The following is a 16,451-nucleotide window of genomic DNA, read 5'->3' on the forward strand; positions in this document are numbered from 1 at the left end:
CAGATTCTCCTCAGATGTTACCAGTCATCTTGATATCTGTCCTTTTCCCTCTTCACGGTTACCCTGATCACTGGCAGAACTGAAGAAAGCGGGGGGGGGGGGGGGGGGTGAATATTAGGCGCGTGTAGTGCTCACTTCACGAGTGAGGCTCCAATATACAGGAAAGGGGGGAAAATGAAAGGTTCGTGCGTCGTTTCACTTCATTTATGTTTAAACAAAAACAACACGAGGCACAAACTCTTCGCCCGACGAACAGCGATGCTCGAACAATCCGGAATTACTTGGAGATTCTGTACATAGTTCAAATCCTGGCCCATTCTCGAAGTAAACAGGGACGCTACAAATAAGTTGGAGACAGGAAATTGAACTAAGCTGAAAAAATATTTTAATCAAATATCTTCATAAATTCTGAAACACATTTTAGTTCTGTGGGAATAATGTAATCGATATAATTGTTATATACTATGAGGTGTTATGCTGAATGACATAAAAATGTGTCCATTTCATGTTCGTGATCAGTACATGTAAACAGCCATACCCCCACCTCCCAACGAAACAACTGTAATTGACGAATTGACCATTGCTATTACAGTACATTAATGAAATAATGATAGGAGTGAGCGGTGACCCGTTTTGATGTTCAATCAGTCTTCGGCCAAGCGGGGAGCAGTTGTGTGGAAGAGCATGAATTATATATTTATATCTGCAATTTGTTCTAATATTGAAATAATCGAATTGAACAAAACCATAAAAAATCTAAAGGACTTTGTGAGAAGTTAAGACAGTTGAAACCCTTCCTTGACTCAACAGAATATTAAACGTTCATATTTCCGATTCTATTTTCTACACAATTGTGGAAGGTGCGAATTTCCCAGTGAGCCGTTCCGCCCTTTCGCTGACCGATATTGACCAGTCAATTAACTATTCGACACTAATTGCAAGCGGTTTACTTAATAGCCAATGGGGCTGATGGAAGCTCAACCTCATGTATTACCCTCATGCAAGCCGATATTTGACGAGAGTGTTTATTTCTGAAGTAAACATACATTAAACAGTGTCCAGAAATTACAGCGAGGTGAAACCAATAAGTTAATCAGAAATGAGAATTTATTGGAGACTTAATGTAGAAAATCTCAACAGGGATTTTTTTTTAAATCAGCAAAGTTCCTCCATATAATCAATGAAGAAATTCGTGGAAGGTGTCGTCCACAGACGGGTACACCCACCTGTACTCGGGTTTACTCCCAATGGACAGTTTAATCCAAACAATTGGGTTTAACAGCATCAGATTATAATAATTCGATTTCACAGATCCCCGGCCCCTGAATTGGTTTGAAATTTCGAACTGTCCCAAACCAAAGCACCAAATGTTTTTGATGTATCTCAGGTAGAAAGCAGTCACAAAAGATACTGATAGTATAATATCCTGCGTCACTGGAGCACCTTCAGGTTATTTCAACATAGTTGTTTCCAGATATTGGTTCATACTCTGTACTGTTAATTACGCCATTCAAGAGGTAACATAGCGACATAGGAGGAGTAGGCCATTCGCCCCCCTGAGACTGCGCTGCCATTCAATTAGATCATGGATGAGAAGGTGTAACATGGAACCATAAACCGAGGAACAATTAATCTATTTCCCGGTTTAAAAAAAATCTATTGCCCTGAGTGTCCAAAAAAGGTTGGGTGGGGTTACGGGGTTGGGTGTAGGTATGGGCTTGGGTAGGGTGCTCCTTCTGAGGGCCGGTGCAGACTCGATGGGCCGAATGGCCTCCTTCTGCACTGTAAATTCTATAATACTATGACCTATGATTGGTGTACATGTTACACTGTCATTTTCAGTATTCACCTGGCGGCCTATACTTTGTTATTGACATTCGATTTTTAAAAATAATTTCTAAAGCATAGAATGATGGTCTGTTTCTTCTATAGTTCAGTTGATGATTTATAAAAGGCACAGAATTAACTAAGATTTTTTTTGGGAAGAGGAATGGGAATGGAAGATCTGTGTATAATTTCAATTTAAAGCTGATCCGTTGGAAACCTCAATTTTAGTTTTTTCCCAATGTTTGCCAGGCACACAGATGCAGAGGATCCCAGGTTTGATTCATTCCTTCACAGTTAAGTTCCGTCAGGGCATCAGGAGCGGAGCTGAACAAATTGCATCTCATATTCAGTGGTGACATTCGATCAATAAGTGTGCAGATTATGTTCTGCATACATGTAAATATTTTCTCTTTTTTTATATATGCGCTCACACTCTTTGAGATTCGCGGAAGCCATGAACTCTGCACTCTAACCTTGAGGACGGGGTGGGGAGGAAACCACCTGCGTTCCTCCTCTTGCCCACTGCCCATTGACCCCAAGTGAATTTTGTCCATATTGCGACACCCATCACAACATGTTCACACTTGAACTTGGGCTTTCCACTCGGTGCATTATCGGCGTAAAATGGCAGGGGAAAATACTGGAATTTTAAACGCAACTCGAATTTCTGTCCATCTTTTCCCTCAGTTTTTAAAATATTGTGCTTGATCTGGTCCCACCGACAAATCCAACCACGCCCCCAGGGCGAGTTAACCACAATTGAGTTTCAGCTGAACGCAAACCTTCATAAAGATTGCAAAATTAAGCTGGATTGTTTCAGTGTAAGAATATTAATAGGTATATTTTGATTCATTTTTAAGTTTGTCACCAAATCTACACATTGCTGCTCATCCGTATAACTCGAAAATGCTGCATATTTCTTTAAAACGTTATTTCAAATTGGGTCACTCGCAAGGGTTGGATTGGCACTGATTTAACATGCCGTTTTTGTGATACACACATTTTCATCTGCTTTCATCAAACTTCATAATCAAGGTCTGAAATTTATCAAGGGCTGTTTTGTTTAAAATTTTAAAAGCTGCCCCATTGTGCAGGTGATTGTCAGATTTTCCAGTTAGCAAATTGCAAATAAGTTGGTGTAGAATGGGGGGGGGGGGGGGGGTTGGACAGCTGTTGGAAGGGGGAATGAACACTTTACAAATCCGATGCAACGCCAAAGGCACTTTACACTGGAATAGCCAATTGTCCCCAACACGAAATCATTACACATGAAGGGAGAGGCATTGGACTAGTTGCATGCAGGTAAGGAATGGACCCCCCCCCCCTTCTCAGCAAGGAGCAGTACTGCAGAATACAGAAAGTGTACAAAACAAAATATAAACGGAGAGCCTGCAAAACACAATTTCCAAAATGTCCACAGATAGATTTACAGCCCGTTAGTGACTCGTTTTGTTCTCTGTCCAATAAATTGTAAAACGTTTACAAAAACGTGTAAAAATTGATATCTATTCAAATTCATATAGGAATTTTAGCAAAGACTGCTAGAGTGTTCCCACCACATAAACATACGTGGGTTCGAAAACAAACCAAGCCGCCTCCTCCACATAAGGCAACGTGACCTCGCTGAGCTCATTGCGACTATTTGCCTCTTACTTTCCGTTTCTGTCGTGAGGACGCCTCCTTTTCCCTGCGTGATATTGAGCTGTGATGTACTCATTGACCCAGCCGCTTGTACAGCAAGCTCTGCCATGCACACAAATCTTTGACTGAGCGTCTACGAAATGGACCTCAGTGGTCCTGATGCTGATCGGGGAGAGGAATAAATAACAGAGGTCTATGCAGCTGAGGAGGAGGGGGGCAGCTTGTAGAGTCGGTTACAGTAAAATACACACGGGCCGAAAGGCAAGGCTCTTCCCCATCGTGAAGCGTTTGTTCATTAGTTGCATGTCCACCAGATGTCCGCTATGAGCATTATGAACAAATATCAGTGCTATAAGTCTGGAAGGAATACCCTCGCCTATGGCCAGTCGTCCAAAATGCAAAGACCAGCAGTACATCCCATCTTCCTCCAGGTCTTTAACCTTCTTGCAATGTACTTGTAATCATTACGTGTTCCACCTCATTCTGTTTCCTGTGTAGAATGGCGCCATGACCCAATTCACCTTTGGTAAGGACAGCTCTTCGGGAAACCTGTAAAATAAAATGTGATAGCTTATGGAGGCATGCCAAGACAACGATAAACTTGGGTTGTTTGGTTTTCTCTGTAAAAGTGCCCAGGTGAAATGTGGGTTAACGTCACGGGCACAACATACTATGTTTAGACTCTATAGACAAAAGGTTAGGGCAACTTCACGACAATATTATAATTTCAAGGATCATTTTATGGCATTTTACAGAATAGACATAGGGCATTATGTCCGCTCTATTTTTGAGGTAACTTTATTGGACATTGTCACAAAAATACCAGCACAATTAGTCCACGATTTTCTAAATAGGGACGTACAGTATAAGAATACATTCGATCCATTGATTTTGAACTTGGTTTTCGTTGCGTCGAGTACCTGGTGCCAAATACAGAAATGACATGGATTGGATTTGTTTATTGTCACGTGTATCGAGGTACAGTGAAAAGTATTTTTCTGCGAGCAGCTCAACAGATCATTAAGTACATGGGAAGAAAAGGGAAGAAAAGAAAATACATAATAGGGCAACACAAGGTATACAATGTAAGTACCTAAGCACTGGCATCGGATGAAGCATACAGGGTGTAGTGTGAATGAGGTCAGTCCATAAGAGGGTCATTTAGGAGTCTGGTAACAGCGGGGAAGAAGCTGTTTTTGAGTCTGTTCGTGCGTGTTCTCAGACTTTTGTATCTCCTGCCCGATGGAAGAAGTTGAAAGAGTGAGTAAGCCGGAGATAGTGAACATCCAGTGTTGTTTCAACAGGGTGGTGTCAGGGAGGAGAGGTTGTAGGTGTGAGGAGAGATTTGAGATATTGGAACGAGGGCTGATTTTACTGGGGTAAGATGATTAAACTCCGTTTTTGTTTTATTCTGAAGGGTTTGAGATGGTCGAGAGGGAAAAGATCACGTCTCCTAGCCGGACTCTCATTAAGAAAGGGACGCTTATTTAGGAAGAGCCGTAAATGGAATTTTTAATTTTTTGCCACACTTGAGACGGAAACCATTGCATCGAGAGATAAAAATGGACAAATATACGAAACCAACGAAATACATGAGAATGTGGTGAGATATGGGCCTTGGTCATTATGCCAGCGAAATGCCGGTATAGCGAAATGCACCCAATAGCATCCTTCTGTATTTTTTTAAAAAGTCGATAAACCTAAAGGATTTTCATTTGGAGATCCAAGATGGGAAAGAATACGTTAGTTTTGCTGATAGTCTGTGTATTTCACATCCATGCTATTTCAACTTTAAACAATTTAATTTGGTATATTGCGTCGTGATTATAAATCTCTTTAAACCCACCTCCTCACACTCACAGTGCCTAGTTTTCCAGTATTTCATGAATCGGAATCCATTTTTGCAAGCTCTTCCAATTTAATTTAAATTTATTCATTCCGATAATATACCACATATTTTACACAAAATAAAATCCAGATGATAAATTCTGAACCTTTCATAAATAATGCTATAAAGCCAGTCTTCAGAAACGCCACTTTGCCACATAAAGTGCATTCCGCGGTGCAGGTTAAACGGAGTCAGTTGCTCTCTAGCAAGGAGCACAATTAGCAAAACAAGCTAAACCCGGCATCAATACTACAAACGAACTATTGAAATGGGATGTGACAGACACAAACCCCCCACAGGGAGATACTCAAATTCCAAACGACCTCTCACTCTCTTTCTGAATCTCTGTCTCTTCAAAATTGTACACGCTTTCCAGAGTGGCATCTTTCGCTGCCAAGATCACACGAACATGGCCCTTTGAACTGCGACAATCATAGCGCAGATCATTCTGATGGTCCAGGGTTCCGTTCGATTTGAATGCAAGTTTCAACATTCATTGTAGCAGATTGGATGGCTCAAGGTGCTGGGAAAACTGATTTGGTCCACTTTCCCAGGTGTGAACTTCTTTCCCTCTTTCTTAAATCTCACTTGAAGCCAAGACTTCGAATTCCTCCCCTATCAATCTGCTAGTTAGCAATTTTGTGGTTGGACTTTACAGAGGATCTTCCCAGGAAATCAAATGATCTCCACTGTGGTTTAAATGGTCGGATTAAACGCAGTGAACACCAAGTGAGCAGTTCGGAGATCAGTGTCTGGATTTAACCTGTTCAACATATTCATATAAACAATTAAAATGATTCATTTTGAGAGTGGAAACATCCATAAGAATAGAGCTGGAAAGGTGCACTAGCAATCTACTTTAATTTGTGTCTTTAAACTTTGTTCTAGTTTCTGATTAACTTCAGATCGATTTCATCAATACAAAACAAGTATATGGATCTGTCTGATCTGGTTACCTGCTGAGTGCTACATTATCCTCCTGCCAATATCACTTCACGTGCGCCGCTCTTCCTTGCAACGATATGAAAGTGTTCACCAGTTGAGTGCCCCTGCGCTGAATATATTCGGGGTAAGAGGAACAGGAATTTGTAGATTTCTTTCATCTCTCTACACGAGTTGGCTTGGACATTTTACACACACCACTGGCTTAGGGTTTTGTTTAAATTTACTGCGAATGAGGCAAACAATCGGTAGGAAAGTGAGTTCTCCCGTTGATGCAAATGAAGTTTGATTTTCATTGAACAGATTGACTGGCTACAGCCAATAAATGGTAGCTGTCCACTAGGATTTATGCTTGCATAGGGAGTTGTGAGCTAATTAAAGATCTCGCCTTGTGCTTTAATGAGGTCTTTATCCCCTAGTCCAGCATGTAACCTGCTGCATCGTTCACCACAATCTTATCAATGAACCTTTTCATTGTGTGAATACTTTGCAACAATGCACATAGAGGACACACACTGAAGGACACTCAGATTTCAAGTGGGGGGAATACGTGTTATTATGATTTAATTTAGCAAATGAGCGCATTTGGGGCTTCCGATTTGGGCCATGAACGCATGCTATGACTATCCCAATAGCCACCCCCACCCGCTCCCCGGTTCAAGTTTAAATTTCCCATCCAAGCCTCTGGACACATTACGGCAATGGAGCTCATGCCGCTCTACAGAAATCTCCTCTTAAATTGCACCCTCTTGCCATATTTCTCAAAACCTAACTGTTTGAAACCGCGCCCCCCCCCCCCCCCCCGTGTCTGATTGAATGTATGTGTGCCCCTCCCCGAAAGCCTTCAAATGGTTAGCGACAATAAGTACAAAGTAAGAAGAAGTCTTACAACACCAGGTTTACGTCCAACAGGTTTGTTTGGAATCACTAGCTTGCGGAGCATAGCTCCTTCCTCAGGTAAGTCAATCGTTCAACCTGGTGTTGTAAGACCTCTTACTGTGCCCACCCCAGTCCAACGCCGTCATATCCACATCATGAGTACAAAGTACAATTTCTGTTGTTGAGGACCTGTTCTGAAGCGGAATTCCTCATAACCTCTAATGTTAAGATTTTCAACGACAATAAATTGACTTTTCCGAAAGCCATCAATCCCAATGTGACCAACCAGTGTCGTGACATATACAATGTCCACACTTTGTGGACTTAACACCGAAAGTGATCATCCTCCCTGATTCACCATCCTATTGGTGCAACGCACTGCTCTAGCCAGGAACTGACATTCTTTGGTTGGCTTTTCTTTCAGTGAACGTGACATTTGAGACGCTGTTCAGTGTATGTCTTGTTTATTTTCCAGACTCATCCATCTATCCCGATATTCCAGTTAGAAGAGCAATGTTTGGCTTTGAGGATAGATCTCTGAAATGCATACTCTCTCCTAATGTAAAAGGATATTTAAGATTCAGCAAGGCAGGACCAGAGCTTTTCCATTCTCTTTTTCTTTCAGAATAAGGCCAGCTCATCTGATGCAATTAAGGTCGCGCCGGATGTAATAATCGTTACTGAAACTCGGTTACAGAAAGCTGATATTTGGTGAATCGCACTTTACACAGTGAAGCAAAGACACATCATTTACGGAATAAACTATCGCCCACTGTTGCTCTGTCTTCCTCTATTTACCATTATTTTTTATTACATATTCTGATTCCATGCTCAAATGTATTCGAAAATTACTATTACATTAATTTATATGTTCGTTTTAATTATATGGAAATGTATTGAAGGAGCTGATGCATCTTTATAATGTCATAACGACCCTATTATGACATCAGTGATAGTATTGTGTCATCACCAAGAGACAGTAGAGAAATATTCATACGGGGCTCGTTGGTCTAGGGGTATGATTCTCGCTTTGGGTGTCTTTTCCCAAAGGTAGGGGAGTCTAAAACTAGAGGGCATAGGTTTAAGGTGAGAGGGGAGAGATTCAGAAGGGCCCAGAGGGGCAATTTCTTCACTCAGAGGGTAGTGAGTGCCTGGAATGGGCTGCCAGAGGTAGTAGTAGAGGCGGGTACAATTGTGTCTTTTAAAAAACATTTAGATAGTTACATGGGTAAGATGGGTATAGAGGGTTATGGGCCAAGTGCTGGCAACTGGGACTAGTTAATGGTAAAAACTGGGTGGCATGGACTGGTTGGGCCGAAGGGCCTGTTTCCATGCTGTAAACGTCTATGATTCTATGATTCTATGATAAGTCAACGTGAGTGTTTGGTACTCGTTTTTCATAGAATCATAGAATTTACAGTGCAGAAGGAGGCCATTCAGCCCATCGAGTCTGCACCGGCCCTTGGAAAGGGCACTCTACCCAAGACCACATCTCCATAACCCCACCTAACATTTTGTGGACACAAAGGGCAATGCAGCATGGCCATTCCACCTAACGTGCACATCTTTGGACTGTGTTTTCACTCATAGCCACGGAGCCTGGTAGGCTCGCTGTATTGTAGCTTCACCACTGACAGCAACTTCCAAACTCTCAACCTTCATCAACGGAGAGGCAAAGGCAGCAGGCGCATGGACACCATGTTATGATTTTAAAACAATCATTTATGGAATGTGGGCGTCGCTGGCTAGACCATCTTTGATAGCCCACCATCAGTTGCCCTTGGGTAGGTTGTACTGAGCCGCCTTCTTGAACCGCTGAAGTCCATGTAGTGTAGGTACTCCCACTGTGTTGTTAGGGTGGGAGTTCCAGGATTTTGACCCAGCGAGAGTGAAGGAACGGCAATATATTTCCGAGTCAGGATGGTGAGTGATTTAGAGAGGAACTTGCAGGTGGTCGTGGTCCCACGTGCCTGCTGCCCTTGTCCTTCTAGATGGCAGAGGTCATTGGTTTGGAAAGTGTTGTCAAAGGAATCTTGGTGAGTTGCTGCAGTGCAGCTTGTAGATGGTACACACTGCTGCCGGTGGTGAAGGGGGTGAATGTTTAAGGTGGTGGCCGGGGCAGCAATCAAGCAGCTGCTTTGTCCTGGATGGTGTTGAGCTTCTTGAGTATTGAAGCTGCACTCATCCAGGCAAGTGGACTAGTCACAGCGTCACTGGGTCACAATATTGGAAAAACAGGCATTGTGGGAACAACAGGAACTGGCAACAAATGTCAGCTTGGCAATGCCATCCACCTCCCAGGAAAGATTGTTTTTAAAAGGATGAGCTGTGACTTTCAATCCACAAATTCCGAGTTCGATTTGTAAATTGTTAAGTGGCATGGCGCCATCTCGAGCAGTTTCAATAGCTTGAGTCATATTGGACTGGAAACCAGCACTTTGTTTTGATATCAGATCTCCAGTGTAGATCAGTGCTGCTAATTCGATACAATCTAAAGCGAATATCCACTAGAATGCATTTTATCCGGAGAGTTCAAGCTTTCTATGTTTGTGCCTCACGGAGGCGCACAGTAAGAATGGCGCACAGTAAGAGGGTGGGGGAGAGGGGCAGGTGACGTAAAGTGTAACACGGTCTCATGTTAATTTACAGAAGTCTCAAGTTGCTGATGCCAACAGACCTGGGTTTTCTGATTGTAAGACTTGTCCACCAATCCTGCAACAGTATTAAGATAGGCCTTCCCAGCACGCTCTATACATACACAATTTAAACACAAACCAAGGACGGGGGGGGGGGGTAGATAAGAGCAGATAGGATTCTGTTGTGGGAACATCTCAAAGCACTTCACCCTGTGGAATTAGCTCTTGGGGCAATCATTGTTGTGGAGGCAAAAGTGTCAGCTATTCTTGCAGAGAATTTGTACTGTGATGTTTCGTACAAGAACGCAGAGCGGAAATATCACACTTTTTCTCAAAGGGCTGTACCCGTTCAAATGACAGATTGAAAGTCTGATTTGTTCCTGAATTTTGCCAACGCAAATGCTGGTCTAACAATCGCACGGCAACTGTGAAAGGCTCTCCCACAAAGACAAATGTCAAGACACATTCTAATGGACCGCACAAACAGCAGCCGACAGCCACTATTTATAACCTGGTTTAATTGGAAGCTCAAACGTTATCAAACGCTCTTCAATCTTCTCCATTTTGGTCCAATAAAATCAATAACAAGCAGAAGTAAGATTTAAAAGAGGAAATTCCAGCCTCAAGACTGTCCTTTCCTTTTGAAATGCAAAGCTCGCAGAGCAGGATTTGAATCATCAATGTCCAAACTGCGTTCAAGGCCCGTCCATCAGGTACAGAAAGAGATTTGTTCCCCAGCCTATTACCTCGATCGCATTGAAGTAAATTGAGGAAAACTTCACTGTAGAACAAAGGCGCTCAACTACTGTGAGAAACACCCCCTTAATCTGCAAAACACCTCACGCCGCCCTGAACATTGCAAATCCTCACCACCATCTGCTCCAACCGTAGCTAACCTCCTCAAACAGGAACAAATCAACTCCCCAGACATTGCTCACTCTTGCAGGAGCAAAGCAGGGTGCCTGCAAGGGTGGCTGGGACAAATTTGCTAAATTGGCTTAGATTTTGCACGTTCTTCACCAATTCAACCTTGCTCCATTTACCCGGCATTACCCCGACATTTTGTGATTGGTTACAAAACTAAAATTTATTTTTGTATTAATATTGAGTTTGAATCTGCATCAAGATATTTCCGTACTTCGGTGGCTCTGCAGTCTTTTCAGAATATCGAGTGGAACCATTTGATGCTTTTTTACACAATTTTAATGTTTTTAGACCAAACACTTTGATTTAATCAAAGTTGATATATAAAGAATATATCCATTCAAATTTGGTTCAAACTTGGCGCCTGAGTTTGTGAACAGAACTCAATTTTTTAGAAGTCACAAAGGATCAAAGTCTGCAGTTCTAAATTGAGCAGCAGAACAGAAATAGGGGGATATCTGTCGACCTGTGAAAACCTGGATGCTACCCTGGAAGTTCCACAGCGCAAAGGTTCTCATCTCCCAATTGCAGATCATCACACGCCGCATGTGCGCCAAGATCTGCGTCCTAAAATGTGGCTCCACCCAACTGAAATCCCTGGCCCACCCCACCCACAACCTCCCAAATATTTCAGTATCCAGGCAGACTCTTGAAAAATAAATTTAGAGTACCCAATTCATTTTTTCCAATTAAGGGACAATTTTAGCATGGCCAATCCACCCAGCCTGCACATCTTTTGGGTTGTGGGGGCAAAACCCACGCAAACATGGGGAGAATATGCAAACTCCTCACCGACAGTGACCCAGAGCTGGTATTGAACCTGGGACATCGACGCTGTGAGGCAACAGGGCTAATCCACTGCGCCACCGTGCTGCCCTCCCCTCCAGGCAGACTTTTAACACATTCTGAAGCCCCTTGGGTTGAACTTCGATTTGCAGAGAACAAATTGCCTCCGCCCAGCCCCTTCCCCAATGCTGCTGATTCTATCACATTCAGAATCAAGAATTGGATTAAACCATTGTGCCGACAAATTCTAAATCCTATCAAACTCTATTTCCGTCTCCTTTATGGGGTGGGAAGGGGAAAGATAGATATGAGATAGAATAGAAATGCAAAGAAAAAGAGATAAAATGTTTGAGGGAGGTGGACATGTCAGACCACTTTTGCAAAGTTCTATTGTATCCATCCCGAACTTGGTATTATTTTCTGCATCTTTATTCATCGATGTTTGTGCACCAATCATCACTGGAAATGTCTGTTCCTCGTGGATTTTGCCTACTTCAAGGGAATCTGCCATCCTTACCTGGTCTGGATTACATGTAAGTCCAGACCCACAGCAATGTGGCTGGTCTGAATTGTGACAGTAAAGTGGAGGCCAAAGGTCGTTTGGCAGAATCTTCCCAAACCAGAATTGTACACCATCCTGCCTCACCAGGATTATATTGCCATTCCTTCACTGTCACTGGATCAAAATCCTGGAACCCCTCACTAACATCATTCTCACTGAACCAACACAGCATGTGGACGACAGTGATTGAAGAATGCAGCTCACCATCAACTTCTCAAGGGGCATTAGGTATGGACAATAGATGCTAGCCTTGCCAGTGAGTCCCACATCTCACAAATGAATTTAAAAATCATGTCTTCTTCCATTTCACATATTCACTGTAAGCATTAGGATCAAAGTTTGTCAACACCTAATCACTACATTTCTTTTCTCTTCAACGTAGACCTTAATCCTTCAGTTTTCTTTATCGAGTTAAGCAAAAGCAGAGAGGGAAACTCACAAAGTGCATAGACCAAGCAAAGTAAAACAAATAATCAAAAGCACTCTTTTAATTTACATTACAGCTGCAGAAAACGTCACAGGGAACACCATTGGAAAAGATGCAACTTAAATGTTACAAAACATTTCTCCATACAGAGTGATCAATACATGAATTAACTCCAGGTAGGACAATGGCGCAGAAAATTGCACGCGATGGTGTGACGAATGATTGTGGGTTTCTACAGAAGGATGAGCGAGATGGGACAAATAGCCTCTCATCTAAACTTAGCTTTGTGTTATCACCTAAAGTGATGGCTAGGCCACTGACTAGGTATCACGATCAAATTCAGATGTGCCCAAATTCTGAATAAATTTATTAAAAATATTGTTTCCTAAAATGTTTAGTCATTCGTACATGCGTACTAACCATTCTACTTCTGTGCATTTTCATCCCTTTACTCCATAGCACAGTAAATAAAAATGAGAAAACACACGAGAAAGTGCCATTGAGTCAATCATGCTATTCTTTCACTGAACCAGATATAATGTACTTGACACTGGACTCTACCCACACATTTCATTTCCTTCCAGAGCCCATCGCAATCCGTCCTATCGTTGATGACAGTCCTTCCCCAATCCTTAACAATATCTGCACAAGATCCAGAATATTTGTTTATAGAGCTTTCTTCATCCTCCACAGGTGATAACATTGACCCAGGTGTACGTGAACCATGCTTGTGGAACTTTCTTTCCAGCTTTGTTCACAAGTCCACAAAACTGTTATCTTCAATAGAAGGCAGAGGCAGAGGTGGGAGAGAGAAGAAACATAGCAGACAAAAGAGGGAAAGTAATGAGACACAAGATACACAGAGAAAAGACAACTTTCTTTTATATGGCATCTTTCATTTCTTCAAAATATCCCTAACTGCTTTCCAACCAAAGAAGTACTCTTGAAGCATAATCACGGTTGTTATGCAGCCAGGTGTAGCAAGCAATCTGGCCACACCAATGGCCCACAAGCAGAAGAGGAAATAAAAGACCAGTTAATCTGTTTTGGTAGTGCAGGTTGAACGGAATATTTTGTCATGTACATTATTTAAATAATGCCATGTTGCTGCTGGAAATTGACCATGAGCAGGTGCAGTGCTGTAGGTATTGTAGAACTCAGAAATAAATGAGAAAATCTTAATAGTGCACAAATGAATCCAAGCTATTTCCTCTGCAATGAAAGTCAGCAGATAGACCGAGATCCAGTTCCTCCAGTGTTACAATGTATAGACAAATCTCGTAGTGTAGTTAATTGCGGTGTTGTTCTGCACTATTAGTACATGCCCTTTACCCAGATTTCTCATTATGTTTCATCAGTCATATGCTGAGTTGCATTTGATGCCTTTACTCCCATTTGACCATACTGGCCCACCCAGTGTTGCATGGGATCATATAAAACTCTGAGCATCATGAAATAGCAGGTCAGTTGTGATTCTAAATCAAAGGATGCTGGCTGCAAACCAAACATCGTAACATTAATGAAAAGTGACTCCCTTGGAGGTATAGAGCTGTGTGTATGGGTTTGAACTCAAGAGCAGTTCACAGGCTGAGACAATCTCACTCCCGAAAAAAAAACTCTGCACAATTGATTATTAAACAGAACACATACACATCCCTGTGTATATTTTCTTGATTATTATATGTGTTCACCATTGTCTAAGTTAGTTCTGGAGATTGAGTTGTCCAATAGCCTAAATAAGTTCTATAATCCATTGATCAGTATAGGCATTCCCTGTTGTGAACTGTAATACTGAGTGACAAATTAAACAGCTGTTCAGTCTCCCCTAACCAGTACACTGCTTAGAAAGCTAGTATTTAAAATATCTATGCTTCGTTCTATTTCATTCACTTCAATATCAAAACCAGCATTTTAAAGAGCTGAAGAGTAAATCAAGGAGGAGTTCCTGAATGACTAAATAATCAGTTTTAAAGAGTTGATTATGGAAGGAGAACAATGGGATGGAAAATGGGAATCCAGCACAACCTTGATCAATATAATTGGTAGAAAATCCAACAAATTAATATAAATAAATGGGGTTTGGCAAATCCAATTTGAGCATCATGTTTGCATAATCACTCCAAACGGATTCAACTTTTTCAATTCATCATTCTTTTTTGCTGACACAGTATCTTCATTTTTTGCCTTATCACTCTCAGCTTTAATTGTTTCTTTCAATATTCTTATTCCCAGCTTATTTTTAGATACTTAGTAAATTGATGCGTTAAAGCTACCCTGATAGTCATGTAGGTAAGATGCTAAAAGGAAAGCTATAAAGATAAGGAAATTAGATTTGCTGACAAAAGTTACCTGGTACTGTTTTTTTACTGAAATGTAATACAGTTGGAAAATAGGTTATCAAGGAAAGCGATGGCAGCACAGTGATGCAGTGGTTAACACTGCAGCCACACAGCACCGAGGTTCCAGGTTCGATCCCGGCTCTGGGTCACTGTCCGTGTGGAGTTTCCACATTCTCCCCGTGTTTGCGTGGGTTTCACCCCCACAACCCAAAGATGTGCAGGGTAAGTGGATCAGCCACGCTAAATTGCCCCTTAATTGGAAAAAATGAATTGGGTACTCTAAATAAAAAGAAATCAAGGAAGGCGATTTGGGCAGACAGAATACAAAGAGTCTAGAGATAATTAAATATATTTGGAAATAGATGAGTTTTAGGTGTGTTGCTAAGTGTCATACATGGGATATTCTGAAGTTGTGAAAGGTTCTATATGAATGCAAGTCTTTCTTTCAACATGAATAGGTGGAGTTGAGATCTATAAAAAATACAGATATGTTGCTCCTAATGGCTTTTCATTGCTCCTAAGAGTTCTTATATTTCAAAGTCCCTCAGGGTTGTGAATCAGCCCACGTAATACCATTCTAGTAAGGATCAGAACATTAGGGTGTTACAAGACATAAATTAAGTGAGTAGGTGGTTTAACATGTTTATAATTCGTACATTTTTCATGTTCTCACATTACCTACTGGACTCTTTGATGATTCTGTCCGAGGGATTCGAGGTGGCATTGTGTGGTGAGAGGTGCAGCATCACTTTTCAAAAGCAACACTTATGGTGAATATTATAAACTTTAAAACAGTTCACAACTGCTGTGCTGTTTTGGGATTGAACAAACAAAAAAATGACTGAATTCTGAAATGAATTCAACATTGCAGTACATTCAACGTAGATCACTGCAGTCCCAACCAGAGGCATGAAAAGTTTACATTTTAGCCTGCATTGACAGTCACCCAAGTCTGGCTTCAGTCTGTTTCTGCAGTTTGAGGAATAATTGGTAATAAAGTAAACGTGGTGGGCATAGAAGCAGTCAAAGGTGAAAGGTCAATAGTAATAAACACTCAGCAAAGAGCAGTGTGCATCCCACAACAATTCTGTTAGAGGAGGGAGGCACGATGGCGCAGCGGTTAGCACTGCTGCCTAGGACGCTGAGGACCCGGGTTAGCTCCTGGCCACAGGTCACTGCATGTGTGGAGTTTGCACATTCTCCCCGTGTCTGCTTGGGTTTCACCGCACAACCCAAAGATGTGGAGGTTAGGTGGATTGACCAAGCTAAATTGCCCCTTAATTGGAAAATATTTGGTACTCTAAATTAAAAAAAACTCTGTTAGAGGAAAAACAGTAGGACAAAATGTGTTATCAAGTCACATTGTGTTTTCCCAAATGTAAAATAAAATGTCACCTCGGCCATAGTCACTTTCTTTTCATTTCAACTTTAATAGTTACTTAAAGTGAGTCGCAGGGAAGGCTAGGGAATGCCAAAAGTAATATTGATTGTACATCCTGACCACAAGTGCAATAACATGAGACTTATAAAAAGCTACAACATGCCAAAATGTGCATAGAATGTTGTGCTTGTTATGGACAAGTAAGGTATGTTTGCAATA

The 16,451-nt window shown here is 41.6% G+C and overlaps 1 long non-coding RNA gene across 10 annotated transcripts in view; it reads right to left on the reverse strand.

The window, feature by feature from the left end:
* Positions 1-368: 368 nt before the first annotated feature.
* LOC140387439 (uncharacterized) overlaps positions 369-16,451 on the reverse strand; it is a 141,494-nt gene continuing 125,411 nt past the window's right edge. For all 10 annotated transcript variants that reach the window (XR_011933869.1, XR_011933866.1, XR_011933868.1 and 7 more), the window contains one exon: positions 369-4,017. This is a non-coding gene — a long non-coding RNA (uncharacterized lncRNA). The remainder of the gene's footprint in view (positions 4,018-16,451) is intronic.

The sequence above is a fragment of the Scyliorhinus torazame genome, chromosome 12 (assembly GCF_047496885.1).
Source record: "Scyliorhinus torazame isolate Kashiwa2021f chromosome 12, sScyTor2.1, whole genome shotgun sequence".
Classification (NCBI taxonomy): domain Eukaryota; kingdom Metazoa; phylum Chordata; class Chondrichthyes; order Carcharhiniformes; family Scyliorhinidae; genus Scyliorhinus; species Scyliorhinus torazame.